General features: G+C 36.7%; 2 pseudogenes across 1 annotated transcript; one reads left to right on the top strand and one right to left on the bottom strand.

The window, feature by feature from the left end:
* Window positions 1-746: 746 nt before the first annotated feature.
* On the bottom strand, window positions 747-9,993 carry LOC147474057 (alpha-amylase type B isozyme-like; annotated as a pseudogene). Its single transcript, XR_015210166.1, has 3 exons — window positions 9,909-9,993; window positions 1,334-1,593; window positions 747-1,117 (listed from the first exon to the last, which is right to left on the bottom strand). The product of XR_015210166.1 is annotated as an alpha-amylase type B isozyme-like (transcript).
* A 29-nt stretch (window positions 9,994-10,022) lies between these two features.
* LOC147474056 (protein NUCLEAR FUSION DEFECTIVE 4-like) lies at window positions 10,023-11,486 on the top strand (annotated as a pseudogene).
* Window positions 11,487-20,034: the final 8,548 nt, after the last annotated feature.

The following is a 20,034-nucleotide window of genomic DNA, read 5'->3' as shown; positions in this document are numbered from 1 at the left end:
TGCTGCATGGCATCTTCTACGTACCCAACTTGTTTTCTTCTTCTCTAAGTACTAAGCTCCGCAAGACCGCAAGTACTGAGCATTTGCTGATCCAGTGCCTTGATGAACCATCTTAGAGAATGCACTCGTTTCATTAAACAAGAGATGCCCAGGTGCATCAAATTCCAAAACCTGAAGAACAAGGGTTACATAATTTGGTGAAAACCTGTAGTACAAACTAAACTCACAAGAACTATAAATATATATGAAGTATAGTATAAACCTAATTATTCTCATTTATCTGTCTGCTGATTCAGAAAAGAGAGATTTTTATTTAATCACAACCATACAGTTTACGCAATACAAAGGCAAGGAAAACCGCATCTACAAACTCTCTCAGCTTATCCTTGTAATATGACATGGCATTCATATTTCTTTGCATCAAAGACCATTAATACTGAGTAGTTGAGAATGCTCCCAGGAACCCACGTCAGCTCCTTTTTTCTCTCTAAGGTGGACACCTCAGCATTTAGAGTAATTCGGGAGAAAAACGGAATTCTACGCACACTTTTCTCAATTTCAATTGTTCGTGAACCAAATAAATTAAAAAAAAAAAAAACAAAACCCGGTGAATAAGTGGAAAGAAAAAAGAAAACATATCCTCTCCAGCAAAACCCATTCTTCCTCATTCTCCTCTATTTTTCCTCACCAATATCTCTTAATTTAAGACCCAAAATAAAACTAACTTCCTTTAAAATCAAGCTAGATAGACATCAGCATAACAACATGGAGTTGCTATTGGTGATGGACAACTGTTATGCAGTTATGTAGTTATAGCGTTCGATAAATACATTTATTTATTTCATGATGATTATAAAATCGTTTATGGTGTTTTCTCCGACACAGCATAGTCATTTCCAGAGGTTGCTATTCAGAAGTTTGGTGGGATAACGTTTCCAACTTCAAACCTTGAACCAATCTTGGCAATAATTTTCTCATCGATTGCAGCTACATAAAGATCGGCATCTGAGGTAATAATACGAACAGCGCTATTTGGTTGGATCCCATTCCTAGACCTTATAGCCGTCAATTTACCAATCTCCTCCTTCAATCCCCAATCAAATAAGTGGTCATAGAACTGCACAAGGAAATCAGATATACTTTTTAGTGGGTATAAATTTGCATATATGACACCTGGAATAAGCACTTCCATACCATTATGGTAACAGTGAGTGCTACACATGTAGTGCTGTATGCTTTTCTCTATTAAGTGAAAGAAAATAAAACTTGAATGGAACTATGGAACAAATCAGTTGATCCAAGCATGAGAAAACACAAGAAAAGTTGAACTTACTATAGATGGTATGCCTGGATGAGTGAGTATGTAGACATATCCTTGCATGACTTTATCTGATGGAAATGGCCACTTTTTCTGTGTCGAACCTGTGTCATGGTTGTTGATGAAAGTAACACTATTTTCTGGTGATAATCCTATCATTCCTGGTGCTTTTCCATTTGAATCCTTCAATCTCGATAATTCTTCTGTCACTGCTGCTTGGAGGATTCCCTTTGTAGTGAAATCAAAGGTTGTGACCTTACCTCCTGCTGCTTGAACTTAATATTGTTAGAGCAGAAGCTGTTGATTATCCAGGTGGAATGGGTGTTCATACAGGAAAGGATCCGAATGTGAAGAAGCCGGCGTGATTACAGCAGAAAGAACCTCAAGGGGAGAGGTTTTTAGAGGTTAAGGAGTCTTTGTCTAAGTTGAAACTTAATACTGTTTGTGAAGAAGCTCAGTGTCCCAACATTGGAGAGGTTCTTCTTCTTTACTTTCTTTTATTTTTGTTGATTTATTATTGTTTAATATCCGTTTGCTTAATTTCTTAATCGTTTTTTGAAAGTTTAAACAATTTTTTTTCCTCACGAGTCATGACCTAAGCTAACAGCTTGCCGCACACACCCCTTCCTCTCTCCCGTCTATGGCGATCGTCAGTAAGTATATGATTTTGCAAAATTAATTAATTTGTAAGCCATCTGGGGTGAGAATATATGATTTTGCTTGGTCATAAGAGAAATAGTAACAAACGTTGGCACATTTTTTTTTTTAATTGGATAAAAATCTTTAAATTCTTAATTTGATTGTCGCCTTGAGTTACTCTTGCATTGCCAATTTTTTCTCACTAACTTCTCAGTTTACTAATATTTTTTTTTCTGTGCAGTAGAAGGTGTTAAAACCCAATTCTCTATTTTAATTCTTAAATTGTTTTCTAGCAAAACAAAACGATAGATTGTTGCCTTTCCATCATAGTACTGACTATTGAGCATCGACATTGATCTCTCAAGCTTGAAATCAGCTGCGTTTCACCTTCAATCAACTACTGTTCAGGTACACAATGTTTAACAACTGTATTTTGGTTTTTAATTATCAATGTTTGATCATCAGTTGGTTTTTATAAATTTAGTTACCAAGTATCGACATTGATCTCTATTCAGACTATGCATATCTGTGATCAATGGCTACCTAAGCTATCTTTTCTTTGGTGTTGCTCTAGCTCAATGGTTTTATCCATAAAAAACATATGATTCTTCAAGCTGAATAATCCAACACGTTTTAAGCCCGTCCTCTTCCCCTGCCCCCTAAATTTTCGGCCATATCTAGCTTGGTTCTTGGCTTGATTCTCTGCTAATCTTAAGAGATAAGTTTCATGCAATGGGTGGTTGCGCCACTAATGTTTTTTCCCCCTTTTTTCTATAAGGTGGACACCTCAGTTTTTACAATGATTTGACAGAAAAAAAATGAAATACACACCTTTTTGTACGCATAAAAAATGAAAAAACAAAAAACTCAAGAAATACAACGCCCGTGAATAAGAAGAAAGAAAAAAGAAAGCATATCCTAATCTCTTTCCTTCGCATCTTTTTTTTTGCCAATTCCCTTCCTTCCTCCACATCTGAACAAAGGAAGTAACCCAATTTTCATTTTCCTTGATAATGAGTTTTTTTTATCACAAATTTGAAAAAGGGTCTAATCTTCAAGAACATCATACTTCTTGATAAAAACCCAGTCCGTCGTCTCAATATTCACGAATATCGGGTTCTATTATCTAGATCTTAATATCTTTTCTTTCACCTAGCTTCAAAAAACCTTTTCTCATATACCCAAAACTTGAAAAAAAGTATTGATCCCCCTCTCTCTCTTAAAGCACAAATTATAATTAGCATACGAGATTTTTCGATCATTGATGGGGTTTAGATAATCACATTGGTCTAGCATCAAGGTATTCTCTTTGTCCCCTTTAATTCACTAGAATTTATTTGGCAATAACAGTTTTTTCCCCTATTTGTATATACCCAAGGATATCGATATATAAAACCTTCAAAATTGTATTCGATTGTTTGGCAGAATTTGCATGAGAGTGTTGAATAGTTTTTAATTTGATCAATCATATGCTAGACCATTGTAATAAAAAAAAAATGCATGATAATTGGTTTATGTGCTAAAATATTTGGAGACAAGTTTCTGTTCGGCACTACATCTTCATCGCTGTGTGTAGGTATATTTAACTCATATAATATGCTACTTGATTTTATGCAGTGAATAATTTTTTTTTTTTTTTTTTTTTTTTTTTTTTTTTTTTTTTTTTTGAGGAGAATTATTCAGAAATGGTACGTATTTAGTCTTTCAATAAATAGTGCTCTCAATAAAACTAAAAGTTCATCTGTAAAAACATATTGTAACATGTACACTAACACCCGGCTTACATACCATTGTTCAATATGTAATTTAAACAAACAACGGCAAGCGAAATAAGTTTACATTGTAAGTGTGAATTTTCTATTGTATGTGAAAATAAAAATGACCTAGATCTCTTCTTTCCAGTTCAAGGTAGCAAGGTAGCATTTCCTCCTGGTATCTTATCAATGTTCTATATGGCGTATGTTAAGATTGATAAGCCATTGTGAGAATTCAACAAAAGCGAAAAGACACGCTTTCTCCTACATTGACTATTGTGGAAGCAAGAAACGGTACGTCTCTACTTTTTATTTATAATCCATGTTTATTGTTTTGGAAATAATGTTTTGCTTTAAATTTGTGAGGCATTATGGATATATATAATTAGACTGTTCCAGGAGAATTGGATATTTACTATACATTTATGATTAGCCAAGGCAAGACATTTGTGGATGGGATACTATACATCTATGCGCTGTCAAAAATATTCTTATTAATAAGAGTCAGAAAGAAGTTGTCTTATAGAGGATCTACTATGGTTACTAACACACTTCATGTCTCCAGAATTAGATTGGTAATGAGAGAGATATGTTCTTATTTTCGAGATATACACAATTATACATATAGGTTTTTTGAACAAGGTGAAAATGAGAATTCAATTAAAGTTAGGTATGTATACATGGAGACCAACTACTTAGGAATTGTAAGCAAGTAATTTTCCCTTAAGCCTATGATGAATTCATTTTAAAAGTTGCTTTAAACTGTGGACTGTGAAAGCGTGCATCATATGAGATGAGCTTTAGCAGGAAATTGGTCTGGTATATATATATGTTAAAATTCTCATAAATTGTATGTACTGATGACATCACATAGTAGTCCAAGAACTTATGTACGCTCTAATATAGTTGAAACATTATACACATATCATATTCACCCACTAGACTACCAAATTTAACTTTTGCAATTCCAAGTAATATATCACACTCAAAATCGATGTGTATAAACATATAGCTTAGGTTTTTGTATAGACTTTTGAATTGGTGTGGTATATTGAGCTTCTTTTGGCATTGCAGGACAAATGGGTATTTTGTGCATCTTCTAAGTGAAATGGCACCAAGTATTGGTTGTATTCTCAACAAGATCATTTGGCACAGAGTCAAAATCGACATGAACATAAGTACTTCTCCCAAACTTTAGTTTATTGTTTTGTCTTTGTAATACATGTACACAATTATGAGTGCAAGAGATGACATACATTTGCGTGCTTATGGTTTTAACTGAAATAATTATGACCAAGTAGCCCAATAGATTCAATGTGAAATAATTAATGATTTTACCATGTATAGCAATTAATAATTATGATTTGTGATCTCCCTGACAAATTGAGTTTTTTTAAGCACTACCTATTTTTTATTTTTCCAAGATTTGAATAATGATAGGGTTCTAACGGATTTGAATTAGTATTTTTGTTGCATATTTAATAGATTAAGCATTGCCATGGTACTAATAATTTTGTAAAGTTCAATAAGGTTTTGGTAAATGTATATATTTGTAGTTTAAGCACTGATGTTAGGAAGAAAAGAAAAAAGAAAAAATAAATTTTATTAGGAAGAAAATACTAATGACATGTATTGTGCTTCATAGTTTTCATTTTTTCTAATATAGTGTTTCTTGCTGCGTCTATAATCAGGTTTCACATAATAGGTTAGTATTTCTCTTTAATCTTCTAATTCTTTTCAATTGTGTGTTTCTCATGGCTAAATGAATTTCTTTTGAATATCATTTTGTCTTATTGGTAATTCTCTAGATCAATGTTTGCACATGTAGTTTGATGAATATCATCTGTAAGTAAACGAACAGTGTTTGTTCCGGTAAGTAAACGAACAATGTTCTATTATTGTAATCTTTTTTCTTTGTTGTAAGACACTCGATGTTTTTTCGTACTTTTAACATCCTCGCACTTGCGTTCCTGTACACTCTCTCTCTCTCTCTCTCTCTCTCATTTCATGCCTGTCCAGTAACCATCTCTCAATTTTGTTAATGTTTGTAATTGCTTTCTTATTAGTTTTGTTTCGTTTAGATTGTAGATTTAAAACAACTTATTCAGCTTGATGTAAGGGGTTAAAAACCCTTTTGCTCAATCAAAATCCACAAAACAGTACCCCTATAATTCATTGGGGAATATTAGATGCCTACAAAGCTTTTGATGGTTTGGAATACCATTGCCCTATCTTTTCTAATCTGTTGTATCTATTTGGTAAGCTTTTTCATTCTATTTCCTCTATTTTATTATATATATTTTTTTTCATACATAATTTGGGTTTTTTTTCATTGAAGATTTACTTTGCGGTTTATTTACATTTTTTGAATTAGGTTTGCAATTTGTAACCATGTTTATCACTTCATCTATATTAGAATAAGACAACGTTATCTTTAAGTTGTTGTGTTGAAAATTTTAACTTTGATCTGCATTGTATGGAATTATATAAAAAAAATATATGTTTCCCAATCTTTTTTAATTCTTTTTTTGTAGTGATTTTCAAATTGAGTTCTACTGGCTTTATGCTTATATATATATAGAGTCACTGAGTTTGAATGGAGGGATTTGGTTGAATAGGTGGTAAATAAAGTCATTCATAGAAAATTCTGTTAGTTTGGTTTCTCCTTCGCCCACCTTCTCCTAAGCTTAATGTCATCCATCTGTAAACCTAGCTACTTAAAGATCCAAGCTTCATATAGTATATATTCTGACTTTCTAAGAATGTAGTTTCCTTAAACTCCATCTTTTCTTTGTTGTGATGCCGCCTTAGTTGTTCATTCGAACTGTGTATGTATTTTGAGAAGGCCAAACTGACTTAAGATTCCATTTATATTCTTCAAATTTGCACACAATTTGATAAAACTAAAAACTTTTTCTATGATCCACAAATACATATAAACAGTTATTATGCTTTACACGATTTGTAGATCAAACCGCTTGACCAAGTAACTTATATTTTGTTGCATTTTTTCTCGATCCTCGATAGCTATACTGCTAGCAATATAGGCACAGTTAATAAATTGATATATGATATACCTTTGACTGCTACTTAGTGCATATATTGTTTTCATCTAACAGTCTAAAATTATGCATTTATTGCGTATGTTTAGGAGTCGTCTGTTTTAATTTTGGTGGTCGCTGGTTCTGACTTCGGTACTTTGGCATACTATTATCAAATATATTCACTGGACTGTTACACCTCTCACATTGCTGTTGGCGATGGAGGTATTGGAATTGGCATTGGAAGTAGTGTTGGTGTTGGGGCTGGTACTGCCGTTGCTACCTGAAAATATGCTTCCTCTTTGAAATTTATTTATAGAGTAATCTATACAGATATTGCTAGCACAATCTTAATAATAAAACTGTGAGTTAGTGAGTGAGATCAAGTGTAATTTGTGCTCAACGCAATCTGTAATCTGTGATGTTTTTTTTTTTTTTTGCTTCGATGAGATTTGAATGTATCTGTAACGTGGAGATGTATGTATGTTAGTTGCACTGTATAAGTCGTGTATTAGGGTTTATAGGATGTTTGCATATTTATAGTTTTCTTCTTATTTGAGGATTGGTTACTTGACTTAACTGGCATTGGTCGAGATGGTTAAGTAGCTGGTTCTACGAATCAGTATATCTTTTAGTAATTGAATTTGCGACTGAGGTACGAGGTTTTATATTTGGTTTGGATGTATTTTTATTAAATTTTCAGTTTATGAAGGTTTATATTTATGAAATGTCGAATATACAAAGGAGATTCTGTTGAAATTTTATTAGAAAAGTCACGTATCTTAGGTATGTAATTGCATGAGATTTGGGGCGTTACAAAGTAGTATCATTGTACTAATATTGCATATATATTCCTGTTGAATTGAATTATTCTCCAACTACCTATGTCGATCACTTTGTTCTCTTTTAGCTTTTGATACTTTCCCCTCCTAAAAAAAATTCGTAAATCCATGTTGTTCCCTGGACTCTGTAATAAACTTAATTTCTTATTACATAATTGTGTGTGTTAAGATTTATACCAATTTGGTCAATATTTTTTTTTGGCTCTCAGTTATGTCATTGAGGTAGACATTGATTACACTTGAGGTATTATATCTTTCTATAATCCCTTTAAAATTTATACGCACTTAACGGATTGTACCCTCATTTTAGGCCACTTAGGTGAATATGATTTCATTGCCAATTGCAGAACTTTGAAGTTACATCTCTTTCATTTGGGTCAACTGCGCCAAGGTAATATCCTTTTCACACTATTAACGCTCCAGCGCTTTTCTTTTAACTTTGTACTTTGTTTATCTTAACCTTGCACTTTGTTTCTTCATCTCTATTTTTAGATTGTAATAGTTTTACATTGTAGGTTTATTATATGTTTATGTTTCTTTCATTTAGTTACATCCGATTGTGTAACTTCTTTAGTTATCATACATTGTACCAGGCATTTACTAAGAGGTTCAGTTGACATAAACAAAACAAACATGTTTACAACATTCAGAGCTTTGCATTCAAAGGCTTTCGGAGGTAGGAGAGGGCACATTCAGATTTCAGCATTCAGAAGCTAAAAAAACCAAACTGGTCCCCAACTCTAAATTTCAGACACGCCCACAGATAAATGAGAAACACATTGCATTCAAAGGCTAAAAAACCAAACGGTCAACTCTAATTTTCTGACACGCCCACAGATAAATGAGACGGTATTCACAACAACATACCCTTCCAAGTGACTAGAGAATAATATCACAACTACAATTACATTCAGATGGCAAACATTTGTGTGGTGCAAATGTGACTTATCTTAGCCCAACCCGGTCTAAAAAATAACTACCTCAAGGACAAGCTTTTAAAGTTGCATCTACTTCAAAAGACTATAAAATTCAGCTATCATGTATAACAGTTTCCTGAAGTAGTCCTAAGTACAAGGAATTGATGGAGCAAATGTCAATCTCCAAAGCAGGTAACCTGAATGATCAAATTGACTTGGGAATCTAAAGAAATTAATTACATTTTTGTTGTGATAACTATTATTTGTCTCAATACTTCAATATTGCAAATGGTGCAATATATGGTGTACAAACAAACATTCATTGTCACCTATATCATGATATTCATCTAGATTTGAAATTGACATTATCGATTTGTCTTTTCATCATCACGATGTATCGGCCTTAAAAAAAATAATGCATTACACTTACTAGATCAAGGTTTGAGAGCTTGCAATCTTTTAAAAAAAAATAGAAAAACATAAACCTTTTAAACAAAGTATGCAATGAATCATTAACTATTAATATACATATATTATTTATTCAAATGGACTTTAGGCTTTTGAGTCATTAGCTATCTATGTAGCAAGTCCGCCCATAGGGCGGGCCAAATGGCTAGTTTTTAGTAAAATGTGGTAAATGAGCAGTGTTAGAGTTCTAGGAGGACATCTCCAGAGGGGCGGACCCAATATTTTAGGCAGTTTCTAATTTTTGTAAACCCCTAATTTTCATATATATCTATTGAAGTGATACAAGGCCAGAAGCAATTAGGCCGTATCCACTTTCCTCCAAACTTCTTCTCCATTAACACAATTACAATTTTACTAGTAGAAACAATGCTGAGGAGGCTTTTGCTAACAAGGTTTCAAGCCATTATGCATCACATATTCACATGCAAGTATTAACGACAAGTAGGAAACCATTAATTGGATGAGCAGTTAAGGTTAAAGCCATGATATCATACCTGACCAGCATGAAGCAGAAGAACCCGGTCACAGTTGAATATGGTATTTAGTCGATGTGCAATAATGAGCATGGTGCATGACTTGAATTCTTCCCTAATAGTTTTCTGAATAAGAGCATCGGTTCTCACATCAACAGCTGTCGTTGCCCAACACTGAAATTCTCTCCTGCCTCAGAGACCTTGACAACACAAAACATCAATGGTCGAATTAAAATCTCAGGATGAGATGATCAGATTTAATTCTGATAAAAACGCGAAATTTCGAACTATTTCGGAAACCAAAATGCGAAATATTTGATCATCTTCTTCTCCGCTCCAGAACGTTTACCAAACAATTAATCAATTTTCTGATTAACAAGAACATTATTCAGTTTCAGAGAGTTTCTCAATTTTCGATCTAAGCTTCTTATAACTAGATCTCATTTATGAACTCACACGAAATTTTCAATCTAAGCTTCTTATAAATAGATCTCTTCGATCTAAGATTCTTATGAACACACAAGAAATTGATCTCAGCCATGTTAACAATCTCATCACGAACCCGAATCCCATCTTAACTTACTTGGTTTTTTTAAGGATCTTGGCTCTAATACTGGTGTTTTTTCTGGTCTAATTGCTGAAGTTACTCTTAGTTGGTGCTGCTTGCTGTTACAGGAAAAATAGCCAAGCCTAAAGTTCGGCAAATGTGTTTGTATATCTGCATTGGTGCTAACTCTCAGAATTTTGCCAATACTGGTGTGCTTGTTACTTGTCTTAGGAATTTCCCGCAGGGTAGAGGTATTATGTTAGGACTCTTAAAGGGTTTTACTGCACAGATTTATCTTGCTGTTTATGGTAACGACTCAAAATCTCTTCTTCTACTTATTGCATGGTTCCTGCCGCTTTATCGGTTGTGTTTGTGTATACTATTCGATCTATGAAAGTCGTTCGAAGGGACAATGAAGTGAAGGTGTTTTATAAATTTCTGTATGTAGCACTTGCAATAGCTTCCTTTAGTATGGTTGTTACTATACTGCAGAAATAGTTTGCTTTCACTCATGGTTGGTATGTCGCGAGTGCTTCTGTTGTGTGTTGCTTGCTCTTTGTTCTTCTAGTAATTGGAATTAAAGAAGAGTATTTGATCTGGATTGAAAAGAAGCTAGCTGATGCTATGCCACCTACTGGGGTTACAATAGAAAAGTTACCATTGGAAGAACCAAAATCATCGACATTGCCTCCATCAAGCTCCATTGGGATAGAAGAGAAAGCCACAACTTCATTCTTTGCCAATATTTTCAAAAAGCCAGATAGGGGTGAAGACTATGGCATCTTGCAAGCGCTATTTAGTATTGACATGTTACTTATTTTAATCGCGACCTTTTGTGGACTTGGAACTAACCTCACAGCAGTTGATAATTTGGGCCAGATCGGCAAGTCATTAGGCTATCCAACTCTTACCATAAGTACCTTTGTTTCACTTGTTAGCATTTGGAATTTCTGTGGAAGAGTGTTTGCTGGCTTTGTATCTGAAATCCTTCTTGAAAAATTTAGCTTTCCTCGCCCACTTATGATTGTCGCTGTACTTCTCTTATCCTGCGTTGGCCACTTGTTTATTGCCTTCCCTAACCTGGGCTCCATTTATGTTGCTTCTATCATAGTTGGCTTTTGTTATGGAGCACAACTGAGATCTGAGATCTTCGGCTTGAAACACTATGCTACATTGTTCAATTGTCGGCAATTGGCGAGTCCTCTTGGGTCCTATGTGTTCAATGTGTTGGTAGCCAGGAGGCTTTATGACAAAGAGGCATTGAAACAACTCGCTCAAAAAGGTATGAGCAGGGATTCAGTGAAGGAACTAACTTGCGGGACAAAGAGTGTTACAAACTACCATTTATTATAATTGGCTGCAGTGGCATTCTTTGGCGATTTTCTGTAGTGGCCCATTATATAACACAGGACTATGTCAAAGACAAAGGGGGGAGGCAGTGTAACCGGGTAGGCTGGGGAGTATGGGATCATGTCCGCAAACCCTAAAGAGTGGATGTGGCACGGGTACGGCTGCAAGATGGGCCGAGGGATGGAAGGAAGAGGGACGTTCTGGATGGGGGAGTCTCAATGAAGGAGCGAAGACCAAGTCAGCGGGACAAAGAAGGGAAGCAGTTTAATACGCTACCCCAGGGAGCAGGAGAACCGGGCCGTGGAACCCTAGGGGCAGACGTGGCCGAGGTACGGCTAACAGGAGGCCGTCAAATGAAGGGACAGATGGATAGTTAAACTGCTACCCCCGAAGGGAGAGAACCGGCCGCGAACCCTAAGGGGCGACGTGGCGAGGTAATGCGGCTAACAGGAGGCCGTCAGATGAAGGGACAGATGGATAGTCCAGAAAGAGAGGGGAGGGGTATAAAAAAGAAGAGAAGGAATACAAGAAGAGGAGGCAGCCATAGAGAGGAGAAAGGGGAGGGAAAAGAAAAGAGAGAAAAGAGGGAAGAAAGAGAGACAGAGTACTTCGTTGTTCTATTTGAGATTTCTTTGTGTTTTATTCCATTGGAAGTTTTTGGTTCTTACATTTGGCCCCGTCTGTGGGGACGAGAAGCAAGAAAGAGATGGCACCTAAGAAACAGGTAGGGAGACCGAAGAGGAACCGATGCCTGAGGTAGTGGTTGGGGAAGAAGGAGACAGAAGAGAGGAACAAGAAGCGGAAGAGACGCGGCTCATGAGAGAAGAGATCGGGAGGCTAAGAGAGGAGAATGACGAATTAAGACGGGAAATGGAAAGGGAACAGGAAGAGATGGGTGAAGAGTCAAGCGAGGATGCGGAAGAGGAAGAGAATAATGAGTCAAATCTCGTGGAAAATCCGGTAACCGGTTTGACGGTTGAGCAGGTGCAAGAAATGATAAATAACGATAGGGAAGCTAACCGGCAGCAGACGAAGAGTTGTGGGGGAGCAGCTAGTCAGGTGACGGCCGGGCTGAATCGCAACCCATTGGCGGATGACATCTGGGCTTCGGAAGTCCCAAAGCATTTCAACTAGCCTAAATTCGAAAGGTACGATGGAAAAGGAGATCCAGCAGACCACATCCTTCATTTCCGGCAGCAGATGCCACTCTGGCAAGAATCTAGATAGCCGGGGCTGGCAAGCGGAAGAGACCTTTGAGTGAAGAAGTTTTTCAGGCTTGGGAACGCTTTACTGATAAACTCAATCTATCCCACCGACAGATTAATGCCACATCTTGCTTGACATTTTCATTTGTCAAGGAGCTTTCATAACTGCCCTTAGAAAATGGTCATTGGATATTACTTGATGAAGTAATTTGGCCCCACCGTAAACATTACAAAGACTTATGGGTGTTCGGTGGGAGAGAATGGCTCTCTTTGTTTAACCGAACGAGGAGATGTTGATTATATAGAACGTCCATCCGGCTTTCCGCTTGTTTGGTTATATGAATCCCACAACCGATCTTTGGAAAGAGAGACTTGCCGCATCTCCGTGAGGAGCAGATTTACGAATATTTTGTTGATGAAATTCTAAATGATGAAGACTTGACTTTGTTTATTAATCGGTTTACGGATGATAGCTGCCGAATGGTGAGCTAGTTAAGAAAATCCCGCATTTTATAAAGTTGCAAAGAGAGAATCGAGGAGAGGTCGCAAGATGGAGCTAATCGAAGCCTCAATTTAGTTTGAGATTTCTATACCATGCTCGAATATTTAAAGAAGGCAAAGAGAAAATTTGAATTTCGAAAAGCCTCTATGATGGATTTTGTATGTTTTTCTGACCTTATTGGACGGACCTAGTTCGAAGCTTATGAACAAAATGATATGCTCATATTTGCTAGAAGGAACTATACCCGCCAATGTTCCCTTTGATAGTTATCTGATGGTTGCAAAAAGGACGGAATCTGATTCTTCCCCGATGATTATATTTTGACGACGCATGTAAAAAGAGTATTAAAGGAATCTTGCACGCCTATATTGATTAAAAGGTATCATGTTTTCTTACAGGCCCACGCCTAGTGGAAAGACAAGTCTTGTTCGTTATCCGCTACGCTTAAATCGCCATGAATTTGCGCGATTAATAATCATGAGCGACCGACCGGAATATTTGGGTTCATATGTTACCGATGCTACCGGAAGCTTGTCTTTCGGGAAGGTGTAATCGCTAAGGCTGCTCGAGCGGGTGTTTGGATAGTCTTGGACGAGCTTAACCTCGCACCATCGATGTTTTGGAAGCACTAAACCGCTTGTTGGATGACAACAGAGCTCTTTGTACTGAAAGCTGCGAGGAGACAATCAAGGCTCATCCAGATTTTATGCTTTTTGCCACCCAAAATCCACCTACATTCTACTCAGACGGAAAATTCTTTTCCCCGAAGCTTTCCGCAATCGTTTTGTGGAGATCCATGTCGATGAAATTCCGAAGATGAGTTATGCACAATTTTGGAAAAGAGATGTAAAATTCGCTAAATATGTAAAAAAAAATGGTTGATGTAATGAAAGATTTACAACCAGATAGGCAGAGCAAAGAAAGCTTTTCTTTGAAAACATGGTTTTATTGTTCACGGACTTATTTCGATGGGCTAATCATTTCCGAACTTGGAATATCAAAAGAAGATCCGGCAAAGATGGTTGTTTTCTCTTAGCCGAAAGGTGAAGAGATGATAACGAAAAGGCGCTTGTTCGAGATATTTTGGAGAAACACTTGAATCCACTTGTCGAGGTTGATCCGTATAAGCGTGTCCGTTTCTTACTCACCTTCGGCTGGTTAGTTAGTCAGTCCAAAGTTCATTTTCTTAGGCTATATAGTGATCTGTCTCATCAAGTGTAGACGCCTTCACTTGATGACTGCTAAAAGCCTACAATTCTACTGCATAAATGCTGTTTTTAGAACCTCATGATGATATGATCTATCTATTTCTAATTGGTTTTGTTATACTATGGCTTACGTGTTGTTAAGAGCATCCAATTCAAAACCAATTGGTAATGAGTGGAGAGACCCAAGACCTTATGTATTGTTATGCGAGGCTTTCAATGTCCCATGTAGGACTAAATTAAACATCTCAACAGGCCCCCTCATATTATGTAATGCTTTCAATGGCCCATGTGGGGCTAACTAAGCATCTCAACAAGATTCATAATTGGATTTGCTATCAGGGGCAGATCCAAGATTATCAGTAAGGGGGGGCTGCTAGTCACTACAATTTTTTTTGAGTGCTTCTACAGCAACACACACTTTGAACACAATTTGTGAACACAATGACGTGGCAAGCTGAGAGACCTTGATTTTCAGTACTTCTTTGAGAAATACACACGCACCCCCTGCCTGATGAGTGCCACATCATTGTGTTCCCAATTTTCGGTTCATTTTGTGTGTTGCTAAAGACTTTTCCATTTTTTTTTGGGTGGGTAAATAGCTAGCAACCAAAGCGCGAGTGAAAGTGGGTGTTAGAGCTTAAGCGTCAAAGCGCCTTACGTAAAAAAAAATTATAATATCTAAAGCGCTTCCAAAGCATCTAACACAAATATATAGTCGCGTTATTTTAATTACTAATTACTCTTTTGTAGAATCAAATAATGATATTCATGTAGAATAGACAAACAAATAATGATATTCGTGGAGTCAAATGGATTGGGATGTGGTGTTTGTATAGAGTGTAGAGTATAGATATATTGCAAAAGCACAAGGATTATGTCTTTTTGATGGGCACGTGTAGGTAGTGAAAGTATAGCTCCATAGGGTCTAGGTGACTAGGTCTAGTATAATGCATAGCTAGTAAATTCGTGGACGGCAAAAGTTCGATACGTCAATTATTCGCCTAAGATTCGAAATTTTCAACAATAATACTTTTAAATATTCGGTCCAATAAAACGCTTAACGGTAAAAATACGATATAATGTTTTATAATGGGTATAATACTGAATATATTTCTTTAAAATTCGCTATATATTTTACATTTAAAATTTTGATATATAAGTATATAACGTTTTATTTTTATTTTTACAATTTTATTCATGAAAAAATAATACAAATATCATTTTATTCGCCAAACCTTATAATTCGTGAATAATTCGCTAATAATTCGCAATTATAAGCCCGACCCAACCAATTAAGTGAATTAAACCGTATCATTCAAAAATTCACCAATTATTCGGGTTTATTCGCTTAAACCTTATAATTCGCGAATAATTCGTGAATAATTCGGCGAATTACTAGCTATGGTATAATGTAAAAAGTTTTGACACCAACACGAGTTTTGCACATAAACCAAGCATGTCTCTAAAAAGTGATGAGTGCGACCTGTTGTGATAAGAGTGGGTTCAGACAAAACCGAGACACAATACTATTATTTTTTCGTGAAAAGTTTGGGGCAAAAGTTCGATACGTCAATTATTCGCCTAAGATTCGAAATTTTCAACAATAATACTTTTAAATATTCGGTCCAATAAAACGCTTAACGGTAAAAAATACTTTATATCGTGTTTTTAAATGGGTATAATAATGAATGTATTTCTTTAAAATTCAGCTATATATTTTACATTTAAAATTTTGATATATAAGTATATAACGCTTTTATTTTTATTTTTACAATTTTATTCATGAAAAAAATAATACAAATGTCATTTTATTAATACAAACCTTATAATTAAGTGAATAATTCGGCAATTATAAGCCCGACCCAACCAATTCGCGAATTAAACCGTATCATTCAAAAATTAAGCCCGAATTATTCGCTTTTACTCGCCAAAACCTTATAATTCGCGAATAATTCGTGAATAATTCGGCGAATTACTAGCTATGGTTATGTGGAGTTAAGCAAAATCCGTATGGAATAATCTTTAATAATTGGAGAATGGTTCTTGGAACAGGTTAATGACTCGACCTCCGCGTTATCAAAGGATCATGGAACGTATGGTTTACACCAAAAACTTTTGTACTTATTTATTTGTTTTGGTGTATTTACTATTTTAGTATATTTTGCTCTTGATGACTTATTTGTTATTTATATATTTATTGCAGTGTTATATGGACTAGAAGTATGCAGAGGTTATATTTTCTGGTTGAGCATTGCTACAAGTTGCGTGAGCCTGTCCTTCTTGTTGGTGAGACAGGTGGAGGCAAAACAACTGTTTGTCAGTTACTGAGTACTGATTTGAAGAGAAATTTAAACATTTTGAATTGCCATCAATTCACTGATACGTCGGATTTTCTAGGGGTTGGTTAAAGCATATTTCTTATCAATTATAGTGGTTTCTCACCAGCAGGGCCGGCCCTGAACTTTGAGGGCCCAAGGCGAGTTTCTTAAAATGGGCCTATATTATTGAGAAAAAAAACAAGTCTTTTATACAGTGTTCTAAAAAACGCTAGGCGGTAGTCGGGCGGTGGGAGAGCGCCTAACGCCTAGACTTTTTAGGCAGTGCCTAGATGGATTAGGCGCTAGACAGTTTTTTTTCCCTAATATATATAGTAATACACACATCTACTACAAGAAATGAAAAAAATCATTTACCATAACTCAAAAAATAAACACATACAAAGATACTTATTACAAAAATGCATAATAGTTGAGAAATATTGACTTCATATAAAAACATACTCTTTGTTATAGTGGCATATAACTTACATTAGATTTAAGTCTTTTAAACTCATTCAAATCTTAAGCCTACACGGGCCTTTATTTTTCGACATTTAATCATTCAAAAAAAAAAAAAAAAAAAAAAAAACCGACCGCCTAGACTCACCTAGTCCGCCTAATCGGTCCGTCCCAGACCCCTAGTCGGTCCACCGATTTTTAAACGACTAGGGCCTAGGCGAAGTCGGTTAGGCACCGCCAGCGCTAGAGAGACCGCCTAGACCGAATTTTAGAACAATGCTTTTATAATGATGGGGCGTGGGGCCAATGTTTGAGTGGACTAGGACCGAACAACCTTGAGTCCTTTACATGTGGTCTAGTGGGTATAAAATTATACTTGATGCCCAAAATTTAACCAACAAGTTTGGGGGGCCTAGGGCCGCCCTAGTTGGCTCGCCCTCCGAGGCCGACCGCCACCTGCATATTGTGTGGCTTCTTTACCCGAGATGTTCTTCTATTATTTTCATTTCGGGGTTTCTACCCTCGTCGATAGATCGGTGTTACCGCATTAACTTCTTTGCTATATTGCTTGTGACTTTGAAGTGTTGTTAACTAAAAATACCGCAAACAATTGTAGGTGTTTATGCTCTAGAAATGGCCCGTTGTTCTATATAACGCTTTGATAAATATTTGCTCGAGTTGAAATTTGTTGAGTGTGCCATCTTCAAATTTGAAATATATTCTTGGCGGGTTTCCTCAAGAGATTGTTTTGGCTCTTTGAAACTTGCCTATCTTGAATTTTATGGTGGCTTAGTGTTGTCAATCCATGTTATGGGAAGCATCGTGTCATGAAGAAAAGACAGAGACTTGACAAAGAAGACTTCACTAGCTTGTATATTCATTTGTTTATCCGTTAGGTGAGAATGACGACCGGAAAACTTGCCATTTGGAGGAGGAAAGTTAACGGGGTTAGTAAGTCGGCGAGGCAAGTTAGGCGCTGACGCGGTAACCGGTTTATACCGGTTTGATCGCTTGACCAATTAGAAAAGCCAAGATAAATAGTTTGTCATTAAAGCCCGTGCCCAACAACCAATTCAACCGGTCTTGCTATAATGAATCCCCGTGTTGTTTGAGTGTACACTTTCCGATGGTCTCAGGCGTGTCGTTTGAAACAAAGCTCTCGGGTTTTTAGCTAGACGATATGGCTAGGTCATTTGGGTAGTCAACATGGTTGTTTGGGGACTCTCTTAGGCGATATGGCTGGGTCGTTTGGACTAAAAACGATCAATTATTCCAAACACAATTTCAAACAAGTCAGTGGGTGAAGTTTACTCGAAGTGAAGGTCAATCGATTGAATTTTATTCGAAGTTTACTTTAAAAAACACGATCTCAAACAAGTCAATTAGCAGTGAAAGTCGAATTTATTCGAAGTTGTCACGCCCCGAGACCCAACACACATCCCGAGGACGTGAAATGAATCTCGAGGCCGACACCTATCCCGATTTCTACCGAAATTTCGGCAAAGTTTCCTTTGTTTGATCGACATTCGTAAACCCTAAAACCTGTCATAAACCTGTCATAACCTGTCATAAACCTGGAACTCCTAAACTACAACCTTCCAACAAACATATATATGTAACCCAACCTTCTAAACAACATTATATACATCCACCCACTGTTTAAGTCTAACTGCTACTCAAATACATCAAAAGGAGCGGAGCTCTCTATATATACAACCAAAATGGCTAAACTATCTCTATACCACCCAAAATAGGAACTTGACTCCGTCCTCGTCAAGCATAAGGGAATCCTCCCAAATCCCCATAACCCTCATCGCTAGGGTTAGGAAAAGCCTCCTCCGCAACTGGCTCGTCTGAAATGTTAAGTAGGATGAGCAACAACTATGCCCAGTAGAAACGCACATAACCAATAAATAACTACTTATAGAAAACATTTAAAACATGCAGGTTTTTATAATAATATCCAAATATCGCGGACTATACAATAAATCACTAGCTAGCATAAATCATATCGGATGCTTCTTTAATATTCAAAATATAGTTTCCACACGGTCATCATACAACTATTGTGGGGCACGATCCTATTAGAATGGTGAGGGTAATGACCGGTACTCTTCCAAATATTTCAACAGTAAATCTCGTTCAAGACTTTCCAAAGGTGAACCATGCACCGTTGTTTTCCTGATTTTACCCAAGCAGGGAGTCGAAATGCCATTGTTGTGTTCAGCATTACACACAAAATCCCCAAAGCTTTTAGGGCTCGGGTGGGCCCTGTGACCACGACCCCCATCTGGGGCGTCACCTAACTTACGGTGGTCAACCGCTCGACGACCGCAGACCGCCAGATCCCGACACATCCAGAGTGGACTAAACTCTCACTCGCGGCCTAAAAACCTCATCGAGGTAACATGTAACCCCACACAAGCTAATCATCATACAAATGACACGCATAAGCATGGTTATCTAGAAAAGTAGAAAAGGAATTCCCGGACTACATCCAAAGGATGCATCCCTTTAAAGGTGGCCCACCACCTCGAAAAGTGTACACCACATTGGAATCCTGGAAATAACCGCCTCCTCGAATTTCGACAACAGCCTTTTTATAGGAATTCACAATTCCTTTTCTAAATCCCCTCGTGATAAGCATAATAATATCTATATATATACTCGTATTACCGATTGTTTTCAAATACTCTATTTACCTATTTAGTTTTTCTTTTAAAACTGTTGATTATGTAGATGTGAGTTCCTGGATTTCCCATCATCGAGTAGAACAACCTATGACTCCCAAACGGGCCAGTCATAGTAAATAACAACCGATGATTCCCAAACGGCGAATCATCGTAAATAACACGACCATCCCGGGAACAATCCAGAACCTCGCACCTAGTTACAAACAACCGGGTAATCCTTACCCGCATTACAAAATCTATCTCTCTGTCTCCTTACTGAGACAAGAGACGCGAACCTTTCCCAAAACCAGTTTTTCACCT

This window comes from Coptis chinensis, unplaced genomic scaffold (assembly GCF_015680905.1).
Source record: "Coptis chinensis isolate HL-2020 unplaced genomic scaffold, ASM1568090v1 utg136_pilon_pilon, whole genome shotgun sequence".
Lineage (NCBI taxonomy): Eukaryota > Viridiplantae > Streptophyta > Magnoliopsida > Ranunculales > Ranunculaceae > Coptis > Coptis chinensis.
The sequence above is the reverse complement of the archived record's forward strand: the minus strand, read 5'-3'. Positions and strand labels throughout refer to the sequence as shown.